Genomic DNA, 12421 nt, shown 5'->3' with positions numbered 1-12421 from the left:
CGCACCTGCCACTTGTGCTGTGTGTGTGTGTGTGTGTGTGTGTGGGGGGTTCGTCCTCGGTCCTGGCTTTCGGGCATTTCCGTGAGTTTCTGCAAACTGACGAACAGACAGGAGCCGGCGACACCAGTTCATTTCCATCGTATTCGCACTTTTACAAGCCAGAAGCGCGGAGTGACAGCAAGGAGGAAGTGTGTGTGTGAGAGAGCGCCTGGCATCACCCAGTTTCTCTGCATTTAACACCATTGTCCACTGCATTTATCTCTCAGTCTGACTGGCCATGAATGGGAACAGCTTATCTTCTCGCTTGTTTTTTTGTGTATTGCTTTTCGCAACAGGTCTTCTATTACTGCCTCAGCACATAAGCTCACAGGAAGCATCCAGAGACAATCTTCCAATTTGCAAAGAGGTAAGGTGCTTTCGTTATTCCAGATATTCCACAACCTTCGTGACTGCGCATCTTTGACTCAAAATAAAAACAAGCTGTAGAATTTCCTCCCTGTATTTATCATTTTGAATTATTCTGTAAATAGGAATGCATAAGTACCAAGTTGTAAAGACGTGAATTGCGGCGATGCAGAGTTCTGCTATTATTAGGAGCACTTTGATTTTAATTGTCTTTGCCTTAAATGTTATAGTTGTTGTAGTTTGATGTGGACAAATAATTTAAATGATATTTTACTTGTTTTGCACCATTGTGCATTGCGTAGATATTTGTCCATATGGAATATTTAATTTTGATTTAGCAGCTGTCACACGAAACATTAAGGACCTTTAATGAAGACTGTGGACTGTAAAAGCTGTACACTGCAGATTTTATTCTCTGTATATACTGACGATTGCACGGTCTTGTTCAACGAAGGTGTGAAGTGTTTCCCATTAATTGAAAGCCATCATCCTCAGAAGGTGAGGGACGGTTCTTCCAAAAAAAAAAGTTGCGTTCTTCCGACTCCATCGAGTTGCATCCCAGTCTGTCCACATGAGTTGAAAATATTCTCGCCAAAACTACAGTTTGCGAAAAATCTGTTAGTGTACAGACAGACGTCACCACCTTCAGGGTTAAATACAGGTTCCTGTTGGCACCTGTTAAAGTCCGTGTATATTAAAGTCACAAAGTGCCGGAGCAGTGCAGAGTTGATGTAAACCACCAGATGGTGTATTGTATGGAATGCTGTGGCAAGCTACAGCAGTAGAACTGTAGGTTTTACAGTATGAGCAATAGAAGATGGAAAATCTGTACAAAACCTGTTTCAGAAGTTACATTCCCACAATGGAAAACACTTTCCTTGTCGGTATTTAATATAGTAGAGAACAGCAAAACAGTGTAAAATAAGAAATGAGAGATTATGAACTTTGACATTTCAATGAATGAACCAAGCCTTTCCTTCAGGAAAATAAAAACAAGAAATGCTGGAAGCACTCAGCAGGTCTGGCAGCATCTGTGGAAAGAGAAGCAGAGTTAACGTTTCGGTTCAGTTCCGATGAAGGGTCACTGACCCGAAACGTTAACTCTGCTTCTCTTTCTGCAGATGCTGCCAGACCTGCTGAGTGGTTCCAGCATTTCTTGTTTTTATTTCAGATTTCCAGCATCTGCAGTATTTTGCTTTCCTTCAGGATGATCGCTTACAATGTGTTAATTTCTGACTCAACCTATTTGGATGCAAATTATTCATGATATATTTGAATGCAGATTGTTTTTGATCAAATATTTCCTCAATACTTTTAATGTTGAATATTAAAATATATGCAACTGGAGCACACTTCCTCACTTGTCGTGCAAAGTAACAAATGTGTCTTGAATTCAAAAAGGAGTAAAAACTGACAAAATATTACAGACTTTGCCACGGATCTAAAAATGTTGTAACACAAAAGCCTTCCCAGGCTGTTTTGCATATCAAACAAGAGGTGCACCAGTGTGTTTGGCTGTGGAGGCAGTGATGCAGGGGACGGAGCTGTTAAGTCTATTTATCATAATTTTCAAACTTGATCTTAACCTCTGGGAAAATCTATGTTTGCTAAAATGGCAATGGGGCAACAAGTCATTTGAATGCTTTATTGTAAGTTGTGGTGACATTTATTTGACAAAGGTCAGTGGAGTAACAGTTTTTGGCAAATTCCTCCACCTCACCTCCTTTCACATCATGGGGGAGAGGGGGAAGCTTTGATGCAGAGGCATATTATAATGGTGAGAATGTGTTCACCTTGCAGCTTGTGTTCACACAAGAGATCTCTTACACAGGGCAGAATTCCAGAGATTAGAGCGCCGAGACAGCTGTCGATGGAGGAGGGAAGGAAATCAGGGAAATGGAAGAGCGCAGAGACTTTGTTGGGGGGAGGGTGTTGAAGGGCTGGAGGAGGTGACAAAGATAGCGAGGGACAAGACCACAGAGGTATAAACATAAAGATGAGAATTGTAACATTGAGGCAGTGCAAGACCAGGAGCCAATATATGTTTGCAAGCACAGGGATAATGGATGAGCAGAAATTTGGTGTGAGTTAGGAAATGGGCAGCAGAGTTTTGGATGAGCCCAAGTTTATTCAAGAATGGTGTTTGTTGCAACAGGCTCCTTCATCTCTGAATGCATCTTCCCTGACATCCTTCTGTGCTATTCCTCCAGGCAAATCTTTCAAATACACTGCCTCAGACCTCACAGGCACTATGGGATTCATGTTAACACATGAAGATCACAGTCCAAAGCAAGTAAAAATGTTGCAAGCTGTCCATTTAAATGATTTCATATTTTTAAGGGACAACCCAGCAACCCCAGACATCAGATTTACATGGGAAAAAAATTAAATGTTCACTTCTGGTGTAAAGTTCAAAAATGCTATTGAATGCTACATAGTATCACTTCCTGAACCAGGCAGTCAACCTATTGGGAATAAGTATCATGCACATTGTGGGAAGTGATTGAGCACAGCTGATCTCCTTCTGATTGGTTATGCCTGTCCATACTTCTAATTGTATCAATTTGAACATAACCAAACCTGAAAAGCAGCCCAAGTGAGTTTTTGATTTCCAAAAGTTAATCAGAGTAGCATAAAGAGGAAGAGACCAATTCAAATGAAAGGAGAGGGAAATTGGAGGATGAGTACATGTTGGGTTACAGCCTGAGAACAGTTTCCCTCAGTCCTGCCACAGCTTATGCTTACTTAAGCACTTCCAGAATTGCACACTAGCATTTTAATAGTATTTTTGTGCTAGTGTGGATCTGTAAGCAGGTTTACTTGCTCTAAAATGAAAAGTGAAATACTGTTAACATTGAATTTGAATTATATGAATGGGAACACAGACTTAAGTTTTGATATGTGGTCACCCCACACTTGAATGATACGTAAGTAAACAGCCCATAAAGACAAAAGCTTGGGCACCTTGCCCTGAGTGCTGCATTACACAGCACAGTTGTACTTTTCCAGACCAGCCATTATTCCTTAACCGACAGGGTAAGCTTCTTTCAAGACCAGTGTTGCTATATAACTTTGTCTGCTAGTTTTTAATTTTTAATACTGAGGAAACAATGAAGTTCAAACTTGTGGCATGCCATGAAAATCTCCATTGCAAGTGAAATGTATGAATGGAGATTATTTTCTAGTACATCGGTAATTCACTTCCATGGTACTTGAGTTAGAGGTGTATTATATGTGCAGTAAACGTCACATTCCAGCTGCTATGCTGAATCACCTAATATATAAGCAAGTAAAAGGGTGTGTACTAGTTTGCATTAACATAATATTTAACTAAGAACAAATATTTATTTTCAGTTAGGCCCACATGATATTGAAAGGAAAGTTGGTAACGGCAATGGAAGATATAAAAAAAATTACCAGAACCACAGTGTAAAAGACTGTTAAAAATCCAAAATGTGTAGAATGTTCAGAAATCTGTTATGAGCAATGTGTGGTCTCATGTGTTGTATTTTCTGAAACTCTTGTAATCTCCATCGATAGGCTAGCAGAATGGGCAGACAGGTGGCAGATGGAATTTAATATTGAGAAGAGTGAGGTGATACATTTTGCCAGAAGGAATAGGGAGAGGCAATATTTACTTAATGGCACAGTTATAAAGAGTGTGCAGGAACAGAGGGACCTGAGGGTGCATGTGCATTGATCTTTGAAGGTGGCAGGACATATTGAGAGTTGTTAGTAAAGCATATGCGATCTTGGGCTTCATAAATAGAGACATTGGGTTGAATTTTATATATCTGCTGCTGAAAGCAACAGTGGACATAATCTATGGCGGTCTGCTTGTCGTGGAGCCACCGTGATATTGAATGCAGCGGCTCACTTAAATTGCCAGCGCGGACTGCCTGCCCCCCGCCCTGTTGACATGGAGGGGGCGGGCGGTCTGTCCCCGGCAATGGCATCGGGCACCACTGCACGGGCATCAACTGCCATTTTTAAAGGGCTTCCAGCCCTCCATTGCAATTTAAATTTTTAAAGAAAAATGACTTTGAAAAATTAAATAGTTATCCCGACCCCCTCGCACCCCTCCCCCATGACCATCAGATTTATTACTTGCCCTCATTTCCCCTGCAAAAAACTTAACTTCTGCACTGCCTTCGCCCCCCAGTTCAAAAACTTTAACCTTTTACCTCTTCCCACCACCCCCTAGACCAATCAGATATATTTGACCCCACTCTTCACCACCCTTGCCCCATCGCACCCTGAAAACTTACCTGCTCTCCCTCCCCACCAGTGTTCCGCCTTGGATCTCCAGACGGAGATCCGAAGGCGTGGGAGTGCCGGCCACTGGCATGAATATCGCACCAGGACCGACGGCAGGAGTGGGTAAGTAATTAATTCATTGCTTTTAATGAATTAACATATTCAAATTTTGATGCTGAGCGGTGGGGGGGTGGGAGGTGGTGGGGCGGCTCCACGAGGCCTCACTGCCATCGGCAATATGGGGCCGGGCCTTTCCAGCATCAAGGCCCATGGCGGGCCTCTCTCAGAGGCATTCTCTAGCTCCCTCCCCCCCCCCCCCCCCCACCCCACCCACCACCATGACCTGTGATGTTGGCTGGACTGGGGGTCTGTAAAATTCACCCTGTTGAGTAAAAAAGCAGGAAAGCTGTGCTGAACCTTTACAGAGCTCTGGTTCAGCCGCAACTGGAGTATTGCATCCAATTCTGGTCACCACACTTCAGGAAGGATGTGAGGGTCCTTGAGAGGGTGCCCAGGAACATTACCAGAATGGCTCCAGGAATGGGGGATTTTGGATTCATAGTTAGGTTGAAAAAACTGGCATTATTCTCCTTAGAGCAAAGGGGATTGAGGGGAGATTTAATACAAGTGTACGAGATTATGACAAGCTTAAATAAGTTAGACAAGGAAAAACTGTTCCCATTAACTAATGGTACAAACTAGGAGACACAGATTAAAAGTTTTGGGCAAGAGATGCAGGGGAAATATGAGGAAGAAGTTTTTTACGCAGCAGGTGGTAATGACCTGGAACTCATTGCCCACGAGGGCGGTGGAACATAGGAAATAGGAGGATTAGGCCATTCGACCCTTCAAGCCTGCTCCGCCATTCAACTAGCTCATGCTGATCTTCTACCTCAATGTCATTTTTTGTACTATCCCCATTATCAATACCTTCAAAAGGAATTTGGATGGCCACTTGAAGGAAATAAACTTGCAGAGCTACGGTGGAGTGGACCGACTAGATAACTCCATGGAGAGCCGCATGACCTTGATGGGCCAAATGACCTCCTAAATGACTCTCTAACTCCATGTGTAATTGGGAATGCAAAGTGGAGCTGGGCACTGGAGACTTGCAGGGGGAAATGTTAACCTAACCTACTCAGTTAGAGCAGGGCATTTTTGACTTTGCCTACCATCTTACACCACACAATTTTATGCTCCATTCAAGTCAATGAAGGCTAAAATCAGGTGGCATATAAAATGGGTGGCCAATCCTGCTCCTTGCTTGTCAGGCTGATTTTAGATATTACCCTTGTAGTGTCAGAGTGGGAGATTGGAGGTTCATAATGTGCAGGTTATGTTTCTGTAAAATTTACAGTTCTGCGAAACCATGAAACATCCTTATGTTCTCTATTACCGACACCTTCCTCACCTTTCTAGTCAGTTCACTATGACACCGTTAGACATCGTTAAAAATTAAAAGAAGGGGGAAAAATAGCTTGTATACATTATACAACACAGCAGACAGTCAGGATTTAATTTGAAACTAGAACTTAACTGTGGTTATGGAGCCTTGAATAATATGTTTTTATTTGAGGCACTTTGACGCTGAACTCAGACTTTGTGTCAGTCAGGCTTTAAGGATGGCCAATTGGCACCTGTTCAAGGTACTGGTCAGTGAAGACCAGACAGTGAGAGAACCTCACCTGGTGCAGCATTATGCCAATAACAGCCAAAGCAAAAACCACAAATCTACTGTGGGAAGTAAGCGTAGAAAAAGATTTCTTTTGCAATCATGTAAATAACTGAGAGAAAGAGATTATGAGGCAGGTTGCAGAAGAATGAATAAATTATTTGCATCTTAAGCAACTGGATGAGCTAAACCTGCCCTGTTCCCACCAGGTATGTTTGATAAAAATCGGGCCTTACAAAATTACAGCGAGTTTCAGGTGGCATTTTCACAAGCATTAAGCTATGGCTTTGAAACCTGGCTATACCAAGGAATAAGCAGAGCAAATGCAGTTAATTCATACACACGACTGAAGAAGTTCAAAGATTAGATCGAATGAATACATCACTGAATAATTACAATGTGTTTTAATATAATGAAAGTCTGTCTCAAAATATTTTAAAAATTAACTCGATTTATCTGAGGTTTTCATTTTTTGCACAACAATACAGATTAATTTGTTGGAGTTCTGAAGTTGGAAGGTCGAAACCTAGTGAGAAAATTTAATTGCCTCATCCGCCCAAAGCCCTGGAAATGCAACCCAAGAAGCAAAAATTTTTTTTTTTTTGTAGGGCCTAACCCCAGCCTTCCACCTGAGTAAATCTCATGCCTTCAGTGCATATATCTCCCTTCAGGAAAGTTTAATTTAAACATTTTTTTTTGAGGTTGAGCATATAATCATTTTGCCAACTAGCTTAATCAACATTTTTAAAAATGTTCTTCTGTTTTCATCTCCCCCTGCCATCCTCATTAAGAGGATGCAGTATCTTACATTTCTGATGAGCCCAAATACATCTATGAGCGACCTTTCACTCTCCTGCCTATGTTGGTGCTAGTCTTTCCAAACCTTTCAATTGTTAAATTGCTGCCAAGCATGACTTGTCATTAAGTGCTTACTTTTTTAAGGAATGCCCAAAGCTGTATCATTTTGTATAAGTTTCCCTTGATTGCCTTTAACAAGCAGGGTTCCACCCAGTTCACTAACATTTGTTAATCCATTTTTGGAGTCTCAGCTGTCATTATGGAAGCACTAAACGCTGACAAATAAATCTTTCTCCTTAGCTGCTACATTTTTAAGTAAATACATCTATCTTTTCAATAGATTTATCAAATTGAGCAATTTTGGCTGCCTATCTTCTAATAGCTGTGAAAAACAAATCTACACTTCCAAAGGACTACATTGGTCATAAAATGCTTTGAGATGTCCAGTGGTCGTGAAAGGCGCTTTGTAAATGGAGGTCTTTTTTTTGGAGTTGGCTCCCATAATTTGTTCATTTCATATTGACAAATGCAGTATTTCAGTTGTACAAGCTAGTTTTCAGAATTTTTTTCGTGAGAATTTTGATGGTTAGTGATTAAATGTTCCAATGACAGGACATTGCACAAGTTGTTAGTCATCAATCATTAGATCAAAAAAAAGCATTTGCAAGCTAATTGATACTTGCTGCATCTGAATAATTCCAGTGTTTTCTTGAATTTTCTGTTATCTGGAAAACATGCAATGTGGATATTCATATGGATTGTATCCAATTTTTTGGCCTAAAGTGGGGACACCATCCAACCTCAATTTGTATGGAAAAGAATGGAGCAAAGATTTAATAAAACTTTTTGGTGATTGTCCTTTCTCTTTTGTTAAATACCTGATCGACTCAAAATGAAATTAGTTTGAATGTTTAAAAGTTTCCACAAGTATGACACAGTATCCAACGAGTCAATTGATAAAGTGAACCTAAAATGTGGCTTGTTAAGAGCAGTGGTTGAGGATGATTGGATCTGCATGCAAATAAGCTGCAGAACCAAGTAAGCTGAACAATTTATTTGGGATTTTGACCCACTGAAACTTTGCCTTTAATCCTCCGTATCCTATGCACCTGCACTTAAGCATTTTTCCCACAGTTTTCACTTGTGCCCTTGGGTGCATCATTCGTGAGAAAGGGATGTGTGGTTCCTCTACAAAAATATGTTCCCGATTTTTCTTTCTATTGATTATCTTTTTCTAACTTATTTCGAAAGTCAATTAAGATGTCGTAGGTGACATCAGTCAAAATCAAATTAACAAAAGTACTCACTTTTTAAAAAGATGCAACCAATAAACTCCAAATTCTAACTAGATTTGATATTGTTCCTGGTGTTGACTGTGCATTCCAGTCCCTCAAGTGTCCACTGATTGCAGAAGGCCTCAAACATCACATGCTCCCTCCTCAGTGACATCTGGGTGCTGATATGGCTGCCGCAGAAGTGCAGGCAGTCAAGCTGAACAAACCCCTTCGCTGCACGCTGCCTGGACCTGCAGATGGCTACCTTGGCCAGGCCCAAGAGCATTATTATGAGGAGATCCCCTAACTTGCTGCTGCCCTCCACACTGGGTAGCCAAGGATCAGGTGCACGGTCCCTTAGTGGGGGATCCCCATCTCTGCCACATGGTAGGACAGAATGCCAGGATGTGTCCAGATGGAAGATGAGGGTGATGGAATGGAGAGTGTACAGGAGCAGCCTGTAAAAGAATCCCCTCCATGCAGAGTGGAATGGCACAGATGGAATTTTCGAGAGACTGCTTTAGTTGTGAGGTATGGGCTTACGGGGGAGGTTTTGGGTCCTCATGCCGATGAGAAATTCCATCTGAATGTGGTCAGCTTGCATGGGATTGCTCTACACGCTTGAGCCTCCTTAACACACATGGTGGAATTAGGGCCAAGTGTGTTTTAGCACCTGGATGGCTTTGGCTTCAAGATGGAATTCGCACTAGATAATCTTTCTCTATCTAGCCTCAATTATCTTCAGCTTTAGGTAGGGACAATTGATTTCCATTAGGCCAATTAGCTAAATAAGCTTGTAAAATCTGGAAGCAAAACTCCCTTCTGGGACTTAAGTTAAACACTGACTTCCATCACAATTGGGAAGGATTGTTACTTCACATACACATAGCAATCATATTGCAATAGAAGGTTTAGCTCCCTTAGGTAAAGATAGTCAGTTAATAGTGGGTCATTTACTGGCTTAAGGATTTTTTTTTTCAAACAGCTGAAGTTGACCATCTCCCTCAGGAATAGGGGAGCAATGGTCCTGTTTAGTCGTTTCAACAGAGTGCCTTGGGAGTGAGTTCATGTTTCTCAGGTAGTTAGGTTGAGCCTAGAATAGTTTTCTTTTATTGCTTGTAATCCTCAAAGGGAGTTTGGTTAGTTAAAACAGATATTTTAAAAAATAAATCAATTAAAACTTTTTCCTCCAGATATTTATTCACTGCTCCTGGATAAGGGTAGTTCTGAAATATAAAGAAAAATAATTTGGGATTGAAATTCCTTGAGAGTCTTCTGCTATAACTGTGGGAGATTGCAGAATCTCCTGGAAGATGATAGAGGCATAGTTGTGCCTCCTTCCACTCCTTCCTTAGGCATCTACATGTGAGGGACAGGACTGAGGATAAAGACATCCAATGTTGAAAGTTTCCATCATCTGCGCCTACAGGGGGCCTACCATAACAACAGAGGGAGAGGAGCTCCGCAGACTTACAATCCTGGCATATGTCCGTCGTGGTTCTGTGTAGCACTTTTGCCTCCTGAGTCAGATGGTTGTGGTTTCAAGTCCCATTAAAGAGACCTTGAGGTCTCTGAGGAGGATGGATTTTATTCAAACCATAAAGCGGCTGGTGAGAGGAGGCAGAACTTTGGTGGGCTGAAACTTCCATCTAATAGTACTACGTTCATCTCGAGAGATGTGTTAAATCAACCTGTCTCACAGCTAACAGCTGTAGCCACAGCGCCTGCTTCCTGCTGTTCATGGGCTGGGTCTTCAGCAAAAGCAGTGTCATCATTAAGCTCCTCTCAGGCATTCACTGGGACTTTTGCAAAGCTGGGAAGCACACAGAATACTACCACAGTTTGAGACAATATTGGTCAGATATTGTAAGGCATCTGATGGTTCACATTTGGGGCATGCAAAGCCACATGGGTGCCATCAATCAGTGTGACAACTCTGGGGAATCTGGCAATTCAGAAAACTTTGATGGTCCTTTCAGTCATCTATGTGGCAGCACTGTCAGATTGTATAAACTGAGCTATCCTGATAAAGGAAGCATTAATGACCTTTTATCTTTTAGATAAGTGCATAGCAAATTAGTTGATTTGGTAAAGGTCACCTGTCACTCCCTGAAATGAGCCTATGGCATAAAGGTTCAGAGTTATGACCACTTTCTGTAGCAGAGTCAGAGCCGTGTGTGCTGTGGACCTTGGTTGAAGATCAGGCTACTGCAATGAATAGAACTTCTCCAAAGCTTCATTATTGAAGCTTATCTCCTGTGACAGAGCTCTTGGAAAAGGTCTCCGAATATGCCCCAGATTGAGTAGTGCTGGATGTCTGATTAACCTGGCTTCCTTTACAGCCTCCTGCTGCTCCTATTCCAGCACATAGATCATGTAAAGTGCAATTCCTACTGGAAGTCCATTGTGTAGGCCTCAGATCCTAGCTCAATTATTATGTTAAAGTAGAATGCAGAATGTAGGAGAAAGCTTTGAGTATTTTTGCAATATCTGCAGTGAGTCGGACAAAAAGTCTCCACAAACAAACCCAGTTAAACATTGTCCCTTTGACCAAATATTTCCACCATGATGAATAGGTGCTGGTTAACAGCGCCTGTTAAATAGTGCCTTGCATTCTCAAGAGCAGATGGGAAGGCAAAAGCCATGGAATATAGTCTGGATGATATAATCCCATCCGAACTCCATGTGCATGTAGGCAGGTTTTTTTTTAACATGAATGGACTTCATGTTGAGGTATTTCGAGAGTGGAATTGCAGTGTATACTGGCCCTGTCAGAAATCTCGGTTCCACAATCGCAGAATTAATGACTTACTCTCCAAACCCAGAAATTTTGGGGCCATTAGCTTTCTTCCAACAATTTGCACTTATTGAGGAAACTCCTAAATCTGCTTCTAAATCTTAAATTATTCCTCCAAAATGTTTATTTTGCATATTATAAATAAAACTTTAATTATATGATAAGGTATATAAAACTTAGTAAGGAATTGGCTGGAGAAAGTTAGTTTGTTGGGGAGATGTGTTGATCGAAGTGCCACAGGAGCCAGTCTTTGTGCTTTTACTGTTTCTAATCTAAATATAAAGAATCTGGATTCAAGGATACAATGCAGTTTGGTTAGATTTAGAGATGATAAATTGGGAAGAGGGCTGTCAAGGATGGTGTCAACAAATTACAGAGGGATTATCATGGTTCAGAATCATTTGGCTAATTTCCACAGAAATGATTTGAAAAACAAGAGTTGCTTTAAATGTTGTGTGTTAAAAACAAAAATAGAAGGTCATTTTAACTTTTACCGCTGGACGGAAAATGGATGGCAGCGGATCAGTGTTCCTGGTATTCCTTTCTATTGACTTCAGTAGAAAAGAAAACCAGGCTGGTTGTAAAATAGCTAGTTGATCTACCACTACCCATTTTCTGCTCAATGGTAAAAGTCAAAATTACCCCCATAGTGTATTCTTGAGTAAAGAGTCTGCCGTGGTAGATTGGGCAGGAAGTAAGGCGGGCAGCCAGTCCTTTACTAAGCACCTGAAAAGGAGCCTGGCTTTTGCAACAGAGTAGCAGCTGAGGCACAAAGGCCCCAGAACAGGCAGTCTCAAAGTCAAAGTAGAGGAGATTGTTTGTCAAGCAAAATAATCCACTTTTGTGGAATAGCCACATTATTATGATTATTATTATTATTATTAGTAGTATTATTATTTCTGTTATGCAGACATAAGTTATATCAATTGAACTGACTGAATCCGATCCTAACCTGAAGTGATTTATGACTTTAACCCCTTATGGGGACTAAACCAAATCAGGAGTACATCCCTATAAATCTTCTTTAATCAAGTTCAAACCAGACAAATTCTCAGACACTTAATTGGGTCCAAAGAATTGTACTAGCTTTCCCTCAAGGAAAGAAAACCAACAGAGAATATTACCATCTTTCAGATAGCCTATTTTTAATATTTATGGCTAAGTCATAAATATCCCAGATATTATAAGGGTCTGAGAAACTCTGTTCAATATGTATCT

General features: G+C 41.1%; 1 protein-coding gene across 1 annotated transcript in view; it reads left to right on the top strand.

Moving 5' to 3' along the window:
* Positions 1-312: 312 nt before the first annotated feature.
* elapor1 (endosome-lysosome associated apoptosis and autophagy regulator 1) overlaps positions 313-12421 on the top strand; it is a 105896-nt gene continuing 93787 nt past the window's right edge. Inside the window, exon 1 of the mRNA XM_068057700.1 lies at positions 313-406. The gene's annotated coding sequence lies outside the window, so the exon portion shown is untranslated. The remainder of the gene's footprint in view (positions 407-12421) is intronic.

This window comes from Heterodontus francisci, chromosome 25, assembly GCF_036365525.1.
Source record: "Heterodontus francisci isolate sHetFra1 chromosome 25, sHetFra1.hap1, whole genome shotgun sequence".
NCBI lineage: Eukaryota > Metazoa > Chordata > Chondrichthyes > Heterodontiformes > Heterodontidae > Heterodontus > Heterodontus francisci.
Note: the sequence above shows the minus strand (reverse complement) of the source record. Positions and strands in the feature narration are given on the sequence as shown.